Source organism: Camelus bactrianus, chromosome 2 (assembly GCF_048773025.1).
Source record: "Camelus bactrianus isolate YW-2024 breed Bactrian camel chromosome 2, ASM4877302v1, whole genome shotgun sequence".
NCBI lineage: Eukaryota > Metazoa > Chordata > Mammalia > Artiodactyla > Camelidae > Camelus > Camelus bactrianus.
This window is the reverse complement of record NC_133540.1, coordinates 8,541,622-8,558,738: the sequence shown is the minus strand read 5'-3', so window position 1 is coordinate 8,558,738 and position 17,117 is coordinate 8,541,622.

The window sequence follows — 17,117 nt, the reverse complement described above, 5'->3', positions numbered from 1 at the left end:
GATCAGAAATGCACATGCTAACAAATCTGTAGTGAATAGTTGTCGAAACCTTGATGCATGCATCTTTGTCAGAACACAGATTTTGACGGTGAGCGAATCTATGTAAATTACATGTCTATTGTGGAGAACTCTCTCCAAGAATATTTTTCTGTGAAAACTGCCTCATTTTCGAAACTGGCTTTAGGTAAAACTTTCAAAAAATGAGAAAATGCTTGTAAGTGTCAGTATGCCTTGTATGGTGGATGAAAGTACGGAAAACCATATGCTAATAACTCTGTAGTGAATATTTGTGGAATCTGAGATGCATGTAGCGTGTTCAGAACACGGAGATTCACGGTGAGTGAATCTATATAAATTACAAGTCTATTGGGTAGAACTCGCTCCAAGAGTTTTTTGCTGTGAAATCTGCTGCATTTTGGAATCTGGCGATTGGAAAACTCTGTGAAATCAGAGAAAATGCTTCAAAGTGTCACTATGCCTTTTATTGTGTTGAAAGTTCGTTAATCCACATGCAAACTCATTTGTAGTGAATATGTGTCAAATCCGTTATGCATGTAGCGTGTACGAAAGACGTAAATTCACAGAAATGGAATCTATGTAAATTAAATGCCTAGTGGTTAGAAATTGCTCCAACAGTTTTTTCCTTAGAAAAATGCCTAATTTTCAAAACTGCTATTAGGAAATTGTTGCGAACTCAGAGTTAATGTTTCTAGGTGCTATTATGTCTTGTATGGTGGATGAAAGTTTGTAATGCACATGCTCATAACACAGTAATGAATGCTTTCTGAATCTGTGATGCATGTAGCATGTTCAGAACATGGAATGTCACAGTGAGGGGAAAAATGTAAATTACATGTCTATTGGGTATTAGTCGCTCCAAGAGTATTTTTCTGCGAAAACTGCATGATTTTAGAAACTGACGTAAGGAGAAATCTACTAAATAAAAATAAATGTTTCTATGTGTAAATACACATTGGTTGGTGGATAAAAGTTCGGTAATACACATGTTCACCACTCAATAAAGAATGTTTGTCGAATCAGTGATGCATGTAGCGTGTTCGGAACATGCAATATCACGGTGAGTGAAAGCATTTAAATGACAAGTCCACTTGGTAGAACTTGCTCCAAAAGCATTTTTCTGTGATATCTGCCTCATTTTCCAAACTGGCATTAGGAAAAAATTCGAATTTTGAGAAAATGCTTCTAAGTGCCAATATGAATTTTATGGTGATGAAAGTTCAGAAATACACATGCTAAAAAATCTGTAGTGAATAATTTTCGAAACCGTGATGCATGTTTTCTGATGTTTTTCAGAACACAGAATTTGACGATGATCGAATCTATGTAAATTACAAGTCTATTGGGGGGAACAAGTTCCAAGAGTATATTTTTTTGAAAACTGCCTGATTTCAGAAACTGACGTTAGGAAAATTCTGCAAAAATTTTGTACATGTTTCTAGCTGTATATGTACATTTTATGGTAGATGAAATTTCAGTAATCCACATGCTAACAATTCAGCAGTGAATATTTGTCGAACCTGCAGTGCAAGTAGCAAGTTTGAAGCATGGAATTTCACGGCGAGGGACTCTATGTAAATTATATGTCCAATATGTAGAACATACTACAAGAGATTAACCCTGCTATCGTAGCCTGAGTTTCTAAACTGCCATTAGGAAAAAGCTGCGAACTCAGAATAATATTTTCTAGGTTTATATATGCCTTATATGGTGGATGAAAATTCTGTAATCTACATGCACAAAACTGAGTAATGAATGTTTGTCAAATCCGTGATGAATTTAACATGTTCGGACCATGGAAAGTCTCTTTGTGGGAAACTTTTGAAATTACAATTCTACTGGGTCAAACTCGCTTGCAGAGTTTACTTCTGCAAAAACATCATGATTTTCAAATCAGACGATAGGAAAAAGTAGTGAAATCAGAGTAAATATTTCTAGGTATATATATGTCTTATAAGGTGGATTAAAGTACTGTAATCAACATGCACACAACTGAGAAATTAACGTTTTATCAAATCCGTGATGCATGTAGCATGTTCAGAAAATGGAAAGTCACTTTGAGGGAAACTGCTTAAATTAAAATTCCTCTAGATAGAACTCACTTGAAGAGGTTTATTCCTGAGAAAACTTCATGATTTTAAAACCTGAAGTTAGGAAAAAGCTGTGAAAGCAGAGTAAATATTTCTAGGTGTAAATATGCCTTGTATGGTGGATTAAATTTCAGAAATCCACATGCTCTCTAATCAGTAATGATTGTTTATAAATCATTTATGCTTATTGCCTGTTCTGAACAAGGAATGTCATGGTAAACAAAACATTGTAAATTTCATGTCTGTCTGATAGAACACGCTCGAAGAAAATTTTTCTGTGAAAACTGCCTGTTTTTTGCAACTGGCATTCGGACATATCTGCATACACAAAGAAAAGCTTCTAGGTGTAAATATGCCGTGTTTGATGGATGAATGTTCGGTAATCAACACGTTCCCAACTCATTGATTAATGTTTGTCGAATCCGTGATCCATGAAACGTGTTCGGAACACAGACTATCACGGTATTAGAAACCTTGCAAATTACACATGTATTAGGTAGAACTCGCTCCAAAAGCATTTATCTGTGAAATCTGCCTCATTTTCAAAACTGGAATTAGAAAAACACTTCAAAATCTGAGAAAATGATTGTAAGTGTCAATATGAATTGTATGGTGGATGAAAGTTCTGTAATCCACATGCTAAAAAATTCTGCAGTGAATATTTGTCGAAACTGTTATGCATGCAGCTTTCTCGGAACACAGAATTTGACGGTGAGTGAACCTATGTAAATTAAATGTCTATTGTGTAGAATTCTCTCCAAGAGAATTTTTCGGTGAAAAGTGCCTCATTTTCCAAAGTGGCGTTAGGAAAACTTTCAAAAAATGAGAAAATGATTGCAAGCGCCATTATGCCTTGTATGATGGATAAAAGTACGATAATCCACATTCTAACAACTCTGTAGTTAAAATTTGTGGAATCCGAGATGCATGTAGTGTGTTCAGAACAAGGAATTTCACTGTGAGCGAACCTATGTAAATTACAAGTCTCGGATGGAACACGCTCCAAGAGCTTTTTGCTGCGAAATCTTCCGCATTTTCAAAACTGGCATTTGGAAAACTCTGTGAAATCAGAGAAAATGCTTCTAAGTATCAATATGCCTTTTATTATGCTGAAAGTTCTGTAATCCACATGCAAACACATTTTTAGTGAATATATGTCGAATCCTTTATGCATGTAGCGTGTCCAAAAGACATAATTTCACAGCAATGGAATCTATGTATATTACATGCCTAGTGGGTAGAAATCGCTCCAAAATTTTTTTCCAAAAAAAATGCCTAATTTTCAAAACTGCTATTAGGAAATTGCTGCGAACTCAGAGTTAAAGTATCTAGGTGGAAATATGTCTTGTGTGGTGGATGAAAGTTGGTAATGCACATGCTTCCACTCATTAAAGAATGTTGTAGAATCTGTGATGCATGTAATGTATTCGGAACATGGAATGTCACGGTAAGAGTAACTATTTAAATTACAAGTCTATTGGATAGAACTCACTCCAAGAGTATTTTTCTGTGAAAAATGTCTTATTTTCGAAACTGGCATTAAGAAATATCTGCAAATATTTAGTACATGCTTCTAGCTGTATATATACATTGTATGGTAGATGAAAGTACATTAATCCACATGCTAACAACTCAGCAATTAATATTTGTCGAAATGCGGTGCATGAAGCATGTTCGGAGGACGGTATGTCACGGCGAGGAGATCTATGTAAATTACATGTCTATTGTTTAGAACATTCTACAAGAGTATTATCCTGCAAATGTTGCCTGATATTCTAAACTGCAGTTAGGAAAAAGCTGAAAAATAAGAATAATATTTTCAAGGTTTATATATGCATTATATGGTGGATGAAAGTTCCGTAAATCACAGGCACACAAATGAGTAATGAATGTTTGTCAAATCCGTGATGAATTTAGCATGTTCACAACTCGGAAAGTCACTTTATGGGAAAAAATTGAAATTGAAAATTCTAATGGGTAGATGTCACATGAAGAGATTTTTTCTGGGAAAACTATGATTTTCGAGACTGACGTTAGGAAAAATCTGTGAAATCAGAGTAAATATTTCCAGGTGTATTTATGCCTTGTATGGTGGATGAATGTTCTGTAATCCACATGCACACAACTTAGTAATGAATGTTTGTCAAACCGTGATGCATGTAGCATGTTCAGAAAATGGAAAGTCACTTTGAGGGAAACTATTTAAATTACAATTCTACTGGGTAGAACTCGCATGAAGACGTTTTTTCTGTGAAAACTTCATGATTTTTAAACTGAAGTTAGGAAAAACTGTGAAAGCAGAGTCAATATTTCTAGGTGTAAATATACCTTGTATGGTGGTTGAAAGTTCAGAAATCCACATGCTCACAACTAAGTAATGAATGATTTCTAAATCCAATATGCATGTAGCGTGTTATAAACACCGAATGTCATGATAAGTGAAACATTGTAAATTTCATGTCTATTTGATAGAACACGATCGAAGAGATTTTTTATGTGAAAACTGGTTATATATCGCAAGTGGCATTAGGACAAACCTGCAAACGAGTAGAAACATTTCTAGGTGTAAATATGCCGTGTTTGGTGGTAGAAAGTATGGTAATCCACATGTTCACAACTCATTAAAATATGTTTGTCGAATCCGTGATGCACGTATCATATACTGAACACAGAATATCATGGTGAAAAATCTTTGTAAATTACAAATTTATTGGGTAGAACTCACTCCAAAAGTATTTTTCTGTGAAATCTGCCTCATTTTCAAAACTGGCATAAGGAAAAGAGTTCGAAATATGAGAAAATGTTTCTAAGTGCAATATGACTTTAATGGTGGATGAAAACTCAGTAATCCACATGCTAACAAGTCTCTAGTGAATTTTTTTCGATTCAGTGATGCATAGAGCTTTCTCAGAACACGGAATTTAACGGTCAGTGAATCTATGTAAATTACATCTCTATTGAGTAGAACTAGCTCCAAGAGGATATTTCTGCATAAACTGCATGATATTAGAAAGTGACATTAGGAGATATCTACTAAATCTGAAAAAGTATTTCTACGTGTAAATATGCCTTGTTTGGTGGATGATAATTCGGTAATACTAATGTTCACAACTCATTAAAGAGTGTTTGTCGAATCAGTGATGCAGGGAGCATGTTTGGAACACGGAAATCCTCGATGAGCGGAAGCATTTAACTTTCATGTCCATTGGGTAGAACTCGCTCCACAAGCATTTTACTGCAAAATCTGCCTCACTTTCAAAACTGGCAGTAGGAAACATATTCGAAATCTGAGAAAAAGCTTCTAAGTGTCAATATGACTTGTATGTGGATGAAAGATCAGAAATGCACATGCTAACAAATCTGTAGTGAATAGTTGTCGAAACCTTGATGCATGCAACTTTGTCAGAACACAGATTTTGACGGTGAGCGAATCTATGTAAATTACATGTCTATTGTGGAGAACTCTCTCCAAGAATATTTTTCTGTGAAAACTGCCTCATTTTCGAAACTGGCTTTAGGTAAAACTTTCAAAAAATGAGAAAATGCTTGTAAGTGTCAGTATGCCTTGTATGGTGGATGAAAGTACGGAAAACCATATACTAATAACTCTGTAGTGAATATTTGTGGAATCTGAGATGCATGTAGCGTGTTCATAACACGGAGATTCACGGTGAGTGAATCTATATAAATTACAAGTCTATTGGGTAGAACTCGCTCCAAGAGTTTTTTGCTGTGAAATCTGCTGCATTTTGGAATCTGGCGATTGGAAAACTCTGTGAAATCAGAGAAAATGCTTCAAAGTGTCACTATGCCTTTTATTGTGTTGAAAGTTCGTTAATCCACATGCAAACTCATTTGTAGTGAATATGTGTCAAATCCGTTATGCATGTAGCGTGTTCGAAAGACGTAAATTCACAGAAATGGAATCTATGTAAATTAAATGCCTAGTGGTTAGAAATTGCTCCAACAGTTTTTTCCTTAGAAAAATGCCTAATTTTCAAAACTGCTATTAGGAAATTGTTGCGAACTCAGAGTTAATGTTTCTAGGTGCTATTATGTCTTGTATGGTGGATGAAAGTTTGTAATGCACATGCTCATAACACAGTAATGAATGCTTTCTGAATCTGTGATGCATGTAGCATGTTCAGAACATGGAATGTCACAGTGAGGGGAAAAATGTAAATTACATGTCTATTGGGTATTAGTCGCTCCAAGAGTATTTTTCTGCGAAAACTGCATGATTTTAGAAACTGACGTAAGGAGAAATCTACTAAATAAAAATAAATGTTTCTATGTGTAAATACACATTGGTTGGTGGATAAAAGTTCGGTAATACACATGTTCACCACTCAATAAAGAATGTTTGTCGAATCAGTGATGCATGTAGCGTGTTCGGAACATGCAATATCACGGTGAGTGAAAGCATTTAAATGACAAGTCCACTTGGTAGAACTTGCTCCAAAAGCATTTTTCTGTGATATCTGCCTCATTTTCCAAACTGGCATTAGGAAAAAATTCGAATTTTGAGAAAATGCTTCTAAGTGCCAATATGAATTTTATGGTGATGAAAGTTCAGAAATACACATGCTAAAAAATCTGTAGTGAATAATTTTCGAAACCGTGATGCATGTTTTCTGATGTTTTTCAGAACACAGAATTTGACGATGATCGAATCTATGTAAATTACAAGTCTATTGGGGGGAACAAGTTCCAAGAGTATATTTTTTTGAAAACTGCCTGATTTCAGAAACTGACGTTAGGAAAATTCTGCATAAATTTTGTACATGTTTCTAGCTGTATATGTACATTTTATGGTAGATGAAATTTCAGTAATCCACATGCTAACAATTCAGCAGTGAATATTTGTCGAACCTGCGCTGCAAGTAGCAAGTTTGAAGCATGGAATTTCACGGCGAGGGACTCTATGTAAATTATATGTCCAATACGTAGAACATACTACAAGAGATTAACCCTGCTATCGTAGCCTGAGTTTCTAAACTGCCATTAGGAAAAAGCTGCGAACTCAGAATTATATTTTCTAGGTTTATATATGCCTTATATGGTGGATGAAAATTCTGTAATCTACATGCACAAAACTGAGTAATGAATGTTTGTCAAATCCGTGATGAATTTAACATGTTCGGACCATGGAAAGTCTCTTTGTGGGAAACTTTTGAAATTACAATTCTACTGGGTCAAACTCGCTTGCAGAGTTTACTTCTGCAAAAACATCATGATTTTCAAATCAGACGATAGGAAAAAGTAGTGAAATCAGAGTAAATATTTCTAGGTATATATATGTCTTATAAGGTGGATTAAAGTTCTGTAATCAACATGCACACAACTGAGAAATTAACGTTTTATCAAATCCGTGATGCATGTAGCATGTTCAGAAAATGGAAAGTCACTTTGAGGGAAACTGCTTAAATTAAAATTCCTCTAGATAGAACTCACTTGAAGAGGTTTATTCCTGAGAAAACTTCATGATTTTAAAACCTGAAGTTAGGAAAGGCTGTGAAAGCAGAGTAAATATTTCTAGGTGTAAATATGCCTTGTATGGTGGATTAAATTTCGGAAATCCACATGCTCTCTAATCAGTAAAGATTGTTTATAAATCCTTTATGCTTATTGCCTGTTCTGAACAAGGAATGTCATGGTAAAAAAAACATTGTAAATTTCATGTCTGTCTGATAGAACACGCTCGAAGAAAATTTTTCTGTGAAAACTGCCTGTTTTTTGCAACTGGCATTCGGACAAATCTGCATACACAAAGAAAAATTTCTGGGTGTAAATATGCCGTGTTTGTTGGATGAATGTTCGGTAATCAACACGTTCCCAACTCATTGATTAATGTTTGTCGAATCCGTGATCCATGAAACGTGTTTGGAACACAGACTATCACGGTAATAGAAACCTTGCAAATTACACATGTATTAGGTAGAACTCGCTCCAAAAGCATTTATCTGTGAAATCTGCCTCATTTTCAAAACTGGCATTAGAAAAACACTTCAAAATCTGAGAAAATGATTCTAAGTGTCAATATGAATTGTATGGTGGATGAAAGTTCTGTAATCCTCATGCTAAAAAATTCTGTAGTGAATATTTGTCGAAACTGTTATGCATGCAGCTTTCTCGGAACACAGAATTTGACGGTGAGCGAACCTATGTAAATTAAATGTCTATTGTGTAGAATTCTCTCCAAGAGAATTTTTCGGTGAAAAGTGCCTCATTTTCCAAAGTGGCGTTAGGAAAACTTTCAAAAAATGAAAAAATGATTGTAAGCGCCATTATGCCTTGTATGGTGGATAAAAGTACGATAATCCACATTCTAACAACTCTGTAGTTAATATTTGTGGAATCCGAGATGCATGTAGTGTGTTCACAACAAGGAATTTCACGGTGAGCGAAACTATGTAAATTTCAAGTCTCGGATGGAACACGCTCCAAGAGCTTTTTGCTGCGAAATCTTCCGCATTTTCAAAACTGGCATTTGAAAACTCTGTGAAATCATAGAAAATGCTTCTAAGTATCAATATGCCTTTTATTATGCTGAAAGTTCTGTAATCCACATGCAAACAGATTTGTAGTGATTATATGTCGAATCCTTTGTGCATGTAGCGTGTTCAAAAGACATAATTTCACAGCAATGGTATCTATGTATATTACATGCCTAGTGGGTAGAAATCGCTCCAAAATTTTTTTCCAAAAAAAATGCCTAATTTTCAAAACTGCTATTAGGAAATTGCTGCGAACTCAGAGTTAAAGTTTCTAGGTGCAAATATGTCTTGTGTGGTGGATGAAAGTTGGTAATGCACATGCTTCCACTCATTAAAGAATGTTGTAGAATCTGTGATGCATGTAATGTATTCGGAACACGGAATGTCACGGTAAGAGTAACTATTTAAATTACAAATCTATTGGATAGAACTCACTCCAAGAGTATTCTTCTGTGAAAAATGTCTTATTTTCGAAACTGGCATTAAGAAATATCTGCAAATATTTAGTACATGCTTCTAGCTGTATATATACATTGTATGGTAGATGAAAGTACATTAATCCACATGCTAACAACTCAGCAATTAATATTTGTCGAAATGCGGTGCATGAAGCATGTTCGGAGGACGGTATGTCACGGCGAGGAGATCTATGTAAATTACATGTCTATTGTTTAGAACATTCTACAAGAGTATTATCCTGCAAATGTTGCCTGATATTCTAAACTGCAGTTAGGAAAAAGCTGAAAAATAAGAATAATATTTTCAAGGTTTATATATGCATTATATGGTGGATGAAAGTTCCGTAAATCACAGGCACACAAATGAGTAATGAATGTTTGTCAAATCCGTGATGAATTTAGCATGTTCACAACTCGGAAAGTCACTTTATGGGAAAAAATTGAAATTGAAAATTCTAATGGGTAGATGTCACATGAAGAGATTTTTTCTGGGAAAACTATGATTTTCGAGACTGACGTTAGGAAAAATCTGTGAAATCAGAGTAAATATTTCCAGGTGTATTTATGCCTTGTATGGTGGATGAATGTTCTGTAATCCACATGCACACAACTTAGTAATGAATGTTTGTCAAACCGTGATGCATGTAGCATGTTCAGAAAATGGAAAGTCACTTTGAGGGAAACTATTTAAATTACAATTCTACTGGGTAGAACTCGCATGAAGACGTTTTTTCTGTGAAAACTTCATGATTTTTAAACTGAAGTTAGGAAAAACTGTGAAAGCAGAGTAAATATTTCTAGGTGTAAATATACCTTGTATGGTGGTTGAAAGTTCAGAAATCCACATGCTCACAACTAAGTAATGAATGATTTCTAAATCCAATATGCATGTAGCGTGTTATAAACACCGAATGTCATGATAAGTGAAACATTGTAAATTTCATGTCTATTTGATAGAACACGATCGAAGAGATTTTTTATGTGAAAACTGGTTATATATCGCAAGTGGCATTAGGACAAACCTGCAAACGAGTAGAAACATTTCTAGGTGTAAATATGCCGTGTTTGGTGGTAGAAAGTATGGTAATCCACATGTTCACAACTCATTAAAATATGTTTGTCGAATCCGTGATGCACGTATCATATACTGAACACAGAATATCATGGTGAAAAATCTTTGTAAATTACAAATTTATTGGGTAGAACTCACTCCAAAAGTATTTTTCTGTGAAATCTGCCTCATTTTCAAAACTGGCATAAGGAAAAGAGTTCGAAATCTGAGAAAATGTTTCTAAGTGCAATATGACTTTAATGGTGGATGAAAACTCAGTAATCCACATGCTAACAAGTCTGTAGTGAATTTTTTTCGATTCAGTGATGCATAGAGCTTTCTCAGAACACGGAATTTAACGGTCAGCGAATCTATGTAAATTACATCTCTATTGAGTAGAACTAGCTCCAAGAGGATATTTCTGCATAAACTGCATGATATTAGAAAGTGACATTAGGAGATATCTACTAAATCTGAAAAAGTATTTCTACGTGTAAATATGCCTTGTTTGGTGGATGATAATTCGGTAATACTAATGTTCACAACTCATTAAAGAGTGTTTGTCGAATCAGTGATGCAGGGAGCATGTTTGGAACACGGAAATCCTCGATGAGCGGAAGCATTTAACTTTCATGTCCATTGGGTAGAACTCGCTCCACAAGCATTTTACTGCAAAATCTGCCTCATTTTCAAAACTGGCAGTAGGAAACATATTCGAAATCTGAGAAAAAGCTTCTAAGTGTCAATATGACTTGTATGTGGATGAAAGATCAGAAATGCACATGCTAACAAATCTGTAGTGAATAGTTGTCGAAACCTTGATGCATGCATCTTTGTCAGAACACAGATTTTGACGGTGAGCGAATCTATGTAAATTACATGTCTATTGTGGAGAACTCTCTCCAAGAATATTTTTCTGTGAAAACTGCCTCATTTTCGAAACTGGCTTTAGGTAAAACTTTCAAAAAATGAGAAAATGCTTGTAAGTGTCAGTATGCCTTGTATGGTGGATGAAAGTACGGAAAACCATATGCTAATAACTCTGTAGTGAATATTTGTGGAATCTGAGATGCATGTAGCGTGTTCAGAACACGGAGATTCACGGTGAGTGAATCTATATAAATTACAAGTCTATTGGGTAGAACTCGCTCCAAGAGTTTTTTGCTGTGAAATCTGCTGCATATTGGAATCTGGCGATTGGAAAACTCTGTGAAATCAGAGAAAATGCTTCAAAGTGTCACTATGCCTTTTATTGTGTTGAAAGTTCGTTAATCCACATGCAAACTCATTTGTAGTGAATATGTGTCAAATCCGTTATGCATGTAGCGTGTTCGAAAGACGTAAATTCAGAGAAATGGAATCTATGTAAATTAAATGCCTAGTGGTTAGAAATTGCTCCAACAGTTTTTTCCTTAGAAAAATGCCTAATTTTCAAAACTGCTATTAGGAAATTGTTGCGAACTCAGAGTTAATGTTTCTAGGTGCTATTATGTCTTGTATGGTGGATGAAAGTTTGTAATGCACATGCTCATAACACAGTAATGAATGCTTTCTGAATCTGTGATGCATGTAGCATGTTCAGAACATGGAATGTCACAGTGAGGGGAAAAATGTAAATTACATGTCTATTGGGTATTAGTCGCTCCAAGAGTATTTTTCTGCGAAAACTGCATGATTTTAGAAACTGACGTAAGGAGAAATCTACTAAATAAAAATAAATGTTTCTATGTGTAAATACACATTGGTTGGTGGATAAAAGTTCGGTAATACACATGTTCACCACTCAATAAAGAATGTTTGTCGAATCAGTGATGCATGTAGCGTGTTCGGAACATGCAATATCACGGTGAGTGAAAGCATTTAAATGACAAGTCCACTTGGTAGAACTTGCTCCAAAAGCATTTTTCTGTGATATCTGCCTCATTTTCCAAACTGGCATTAGGAAAAAATTCGAATTTTGAGAAAATGCTTCTAAGTGCCAATATGAATTTTATGGTGATGAAAGTTCAGAAATACACATGCTAAAAAATCTGTAGTGAATAATTTTCGAAACCGTGATGCATGTTTTCTGATGTTTTTCAGAACACAGAATTTGACGATGATCGAATCTATGTAAATTACAAGTCTATTGGGGGGAACAAGTTCCAAGAGTATATTTTTTTGAAAACTGCCTGATTTCAGAAACTGACGTTAGGAAAATTCTGCATAAATTTTGTACATGTTTCTAGCTTTATATGTACAATTTATGGTAGATGAAATTTCAGTAATCCACATGCTAACAATTCAGCAGTGAATATTTGTCGAACCTGCAGTGCAAGTAGCAAGTTTGAAGCACGGAATTTCACGGCGAGGGACTCTATGTAAATTATATGTCCAATATGTAGAACATACTACAAGAGATTAACCCTGCTATCGTAGCCTGAGTTTCTAAACTGCCATTAGGAAAAAGCTGCGAACTCAGAATAATATTTTCTAGGTTTATATATGCCTTATATGGTGGATGAAAATTCTGTAATCTACATGCACAAAACTGAGTAATGAATGTTTGTCAAATCCGTGATGAATTTAACATGTTCGGACCATGGAAAGTCTCTTTCTGGGAAACTTTTGAAATTACAATTCTACTGGGTCGAACTCGCTTGCAGAGTTTACTTCTGCAAAAACATCATGATTTTCAAATCAGACGATAGGAAAAAGTAGTGAAATCAGAGTAAATATTTCTAGGTATATATATGTCTTATAAGGTGGATTAAAGTTCTGTAATCAACATGCACACAACTGAGAAATTAACGTTTTATCAAATCCGTGATGCATGTAGCATGTTCAGAAAATGGAAAGTCACTTTGAGGGAAACTGCTTAAATTAAAATTCCTCTAGATAGAACTCACTTGAAGAGGTTTATTCCTGAGAAAACTTCATGATTTTAAAACCTGAAGTTAGGAAAGGCTGTGAAAGCAGAGTAAATATTTCTAGGTGTAAATATGCCTTGTATGGTGGATTAAATTTCAGAAATCCACATGCTCTCTAATCAGTAATGATTGTTTATAAATCCTTTATGCTTATTGCCTGTTCTGAACAAGGAATATCATGGTAAACAAAACATTGTAAATTTCATGTCTGTCTGATAGAACACGCTCGAAGAAAATTTTTCTGTGAAAACTGCCTGTTTTTTGCAACTGGCATTCGGACATATCTGCATACACAAAGAAAAATTTCTGGGTGTAAATATGCCGTGTTTGTTGGATGAATGTTCGGTAATCAACACGTTCCCAACTCATTGATTAATGTTTGTCGAATCCGTGATCCATGAAACGTGTTCGGAACACAGACTATCACGGTAATAGAAACCTTGCAAATTACACGTGTATTAGGTAGAACTCGCTCCAAAAGCATTTATCTGTGAAATCTGCCTCATTTTCAAAACTGGCATTAGAAAAACACTTCAAAATCTGAGAAAATGATTCTAAGTGTCAATATGAATTGTATGGTGGATGAAAGTTCAGTAATCCACATGCTAAAAAATTCTGTAGTGAATATTTGTCGAAACTGTTATGCATGCAGCTTTCTCGGAACACAGAATTTGACGGTGAGCGAACCTATGTAAATTAAATGTCTATTGTGTAGAATTCTCTCCAAGAGAATTTTTCGGTGAAAAGTGCCTCATTTTCCAAAGTGGCGTTAGGAAAACTTTCAAAAAATGAGAAAATGATTGCAAGCGCCATTATGCCTTGTATGATGGATAAAAGTACGATAATTCATGCTAACAACTCTGTAGTTAAAATTTGTGGAATCCGAGATGCATGTAGTGTGTTCAGAACAAGGAATTTCACTGTGAGCGAACCTATGTAAATTACAAGTCTCAGATGGAACACGCTCCAAGAGCTTTTTGCTGCGAAATCTTCCGCATTTTCAAAACTGGCATTTGGAAAACTCTGTGAAATCAGAGAAAATGCTTCTAAGTATCAATATGCATTTTATTATGCTGAATGTTCTGTAATCCACATGCAAACACATTTGTAGTGAATATATGTCGAATCCTTTATGCATGTAGCGTGTTCAAAAGACATAATTTCACAGCAATGGAATCTATGTATATTACATGCCTAGTGGGTAGAAATCGCTCCAAAATTTTTTTCCAAAAAAAATGCCTAATTTTCAAAACTGCTATTAGGAAATTGCTGCGAACTCAGAGTTAAAGTATCTAGGTGCAAATATGTCTTGTGTGGTGGATGAAAGTTGGTAATGCACATGCTTCCACTCATTAAAGAATGTTGTAGAATCTGTGATGCATGTAATGTATTCGGAACACGGAATGTCACGGTAAGAGTAACTATTTAAATTACAAGTCTATTGGATAGAACTCACTCCAAGAGTATTTTTCTGTGAAAAATGTCTTATTTTCGAAACTGGCATTAAGAAATATCTGCAAATATTTAGTACATGCTTCTAGCTGTATATATACATTGTATGGTAGATGAAAGTACATTAATCCACATGCTAACAACTCAGCAATTAATATTTGTCGAAATGCGGTGCATGAAGCATGTTCGGAGGACGGTATGTCACGGCGAGGAGATCTATGTAAATTACATGTCTATTGTTTAGAACATTCTACAAGAGTATTATCCTGCAAATGTTGCCTGATATTCTAAACTGCAGTTAGGAAAAAGCTGAAAAATAAGAATAATATTTTCAAGGTTTATATATGCATTATTTGGTGGATGAAAGTTCCGTAAATCACAGGCACACAAATGAATAATGAATGTTTGTCAAATCCGTGATGAATTTAGCATGTTCACAACTCGGAAAGTCACTTTATGGGAAAAAATTGAAATTGAAAATTCTAATGGGTAGATGTCACATGAAGAGATTTTTTCTGGGAAAACTATGATTTTCGAGACTGACGTTAGGAAAAATCTGTGAAATCAGAGTAAATATTTCCAGGTGTATTTATGCCTTGTATGGTGGATGAATGTTCTGTAATCCACATGCACACAACTTAGTAATGAATGTTTGTCAAACCGTGATGCATGTAGCATGTTCAGAAAATGGAAAGTCACTTTGAGGGAAACTATTTAAATTACAATTCTACTGGGTAGAACTCGCATGAAGACGTTTTTTCTGTGAAAACTTCATGATTTTTAAACTGAAGTTAGGAAAAACTGTGAAAGCAGAGTAAATATTTCTAGGTGTAAATATACCTAGTATGGTGGTTGAAAGTTCAGAAATCCACATGCTCACAACTAAGTAATGAATGATTTCTAAATCCAATATGCATGTAGCGTGTTATAAACACCGAATGTCATGATAAGTGAAACATTGTAAATTTCATGTCTATTTGATAGAACACGATCGAAGAGATTTTTTATGTGAAAACTGGTTATATATCGCAAGTGGCATTAGGACAAACCTGCAAACGAGTAGAAACATTTCTAGGTGTAAATATGCCGTGTTTGGTGGTAGAAAGTATGGTAATCCACATGTTCACAACTCATTAAAATATGTTTGTCGAATCCGTGATGCACGTATCATATACTGAACACAGAATATCATGGTGAAAAATCTTTGTAAATTACAAATTTATTGGGTAGAACTCACTCCAAAAGTATTTTTCTGTGAAATCTGCCTCATTTTCAAAACTGGCATAAGGAAAAGAGTTCGAAATCTGAGAAAATGTTTCTAAGTGCAATATGACTTTAATGGTGGATGAAAACTCAGTAATCCACATGCTAACAAGTCTGTAGTGAATTTTTTTCGATTCAGTGATGCATAGAGCTTTCTCAGAACACGGAATTTAACGGTCAGCGAATCTATGTAAATTACATCTCTATTGAGTAGAACTAGCTCCAAGAGGATATTTCTGCATAAACTGCATGATATTAGAAAGTGACATTAGGAGATATCTACTAAATCTGAAAAAGTATTTCTACGTGTAAATATGCCTTGTTTGGTGGATGATAATTCGGTAATACTAATGTTCACAACTCATTAAAGAGTGTTTGTCGAATCAGTGATGCAGGGAGCATGTTTGGAACACGGAAATCCTCGATGAGCGGAAGCATTTAACTTTCATGTCCATTGGGTAGAACTCGCTCCACAAGCATTTTACTGCAAAATCTGCCTCACTTTCAAAACTGGCAGTAGGAAACATATTCGAAATCTGAGAAAAAGCTTCTAAGTGTCAATATGACTTGTATGTGGATGAAAGATCAGAAATGCACATGCTAACAAATCTGTAGTGAATAGTTGTCGAAACCTTGATGCATGCATCTTTGTCAGAACACAGATTTTGACGGTGAGCGAATCTATGTAAATTACATGTCTATTGTGGAGAACTCTCTCCAAGAATATTTTTCTGTGAAAACTGCCTCATTTTCGAAACTGGCTTTAGGTAAAACTTTCAAAAAATGAGAAAATGCTTGTAAGTGTCAGTATGCCTTGTATGGTGGATGAAAGTACGGAAAACCATATACTAATAACTCTGTAGTGAATATTTGTGGAATCTGAGATGCATGTAGCGTGTTCAGAACACGGAGATTCACGGTGAGTGAATCTATATAAATTACAAGTCTATTGGGTAGAACTCGCTCCAAGAGTTTTTTGCTGTGAAATCTGCTGCATTTTGGAATCTGGCGATTGGAAAACTCTGTGAAATCAGAGAAAATGCTTCAAAGTGTCACTATGCCTTTTATTGTGTTGAAAGTTCGTTAATCCACATGCAAACTCATTTGTAGTGAATATGTGTCAAATCCGTTATGCATGTAGCGTGTTCGAAAGACGTAAATTCACAGAAATGGAATCTATGTAAATTAAATGCCTAGTGGTTAGAAATTGCTCCAACAGTTTTTTCCTTAGAAAAATGCCTAATTTTCAAAACTGCTATTAGGAAATTGTTGCGAACTCAGAGTTAATGTTTCTAGGTGCTATTATGTCTTGTATGGTGGATGAAAGTTTGTAATGCACATGCTCATAACACAGTAATGAATGCTTTCTGAATCTGTGA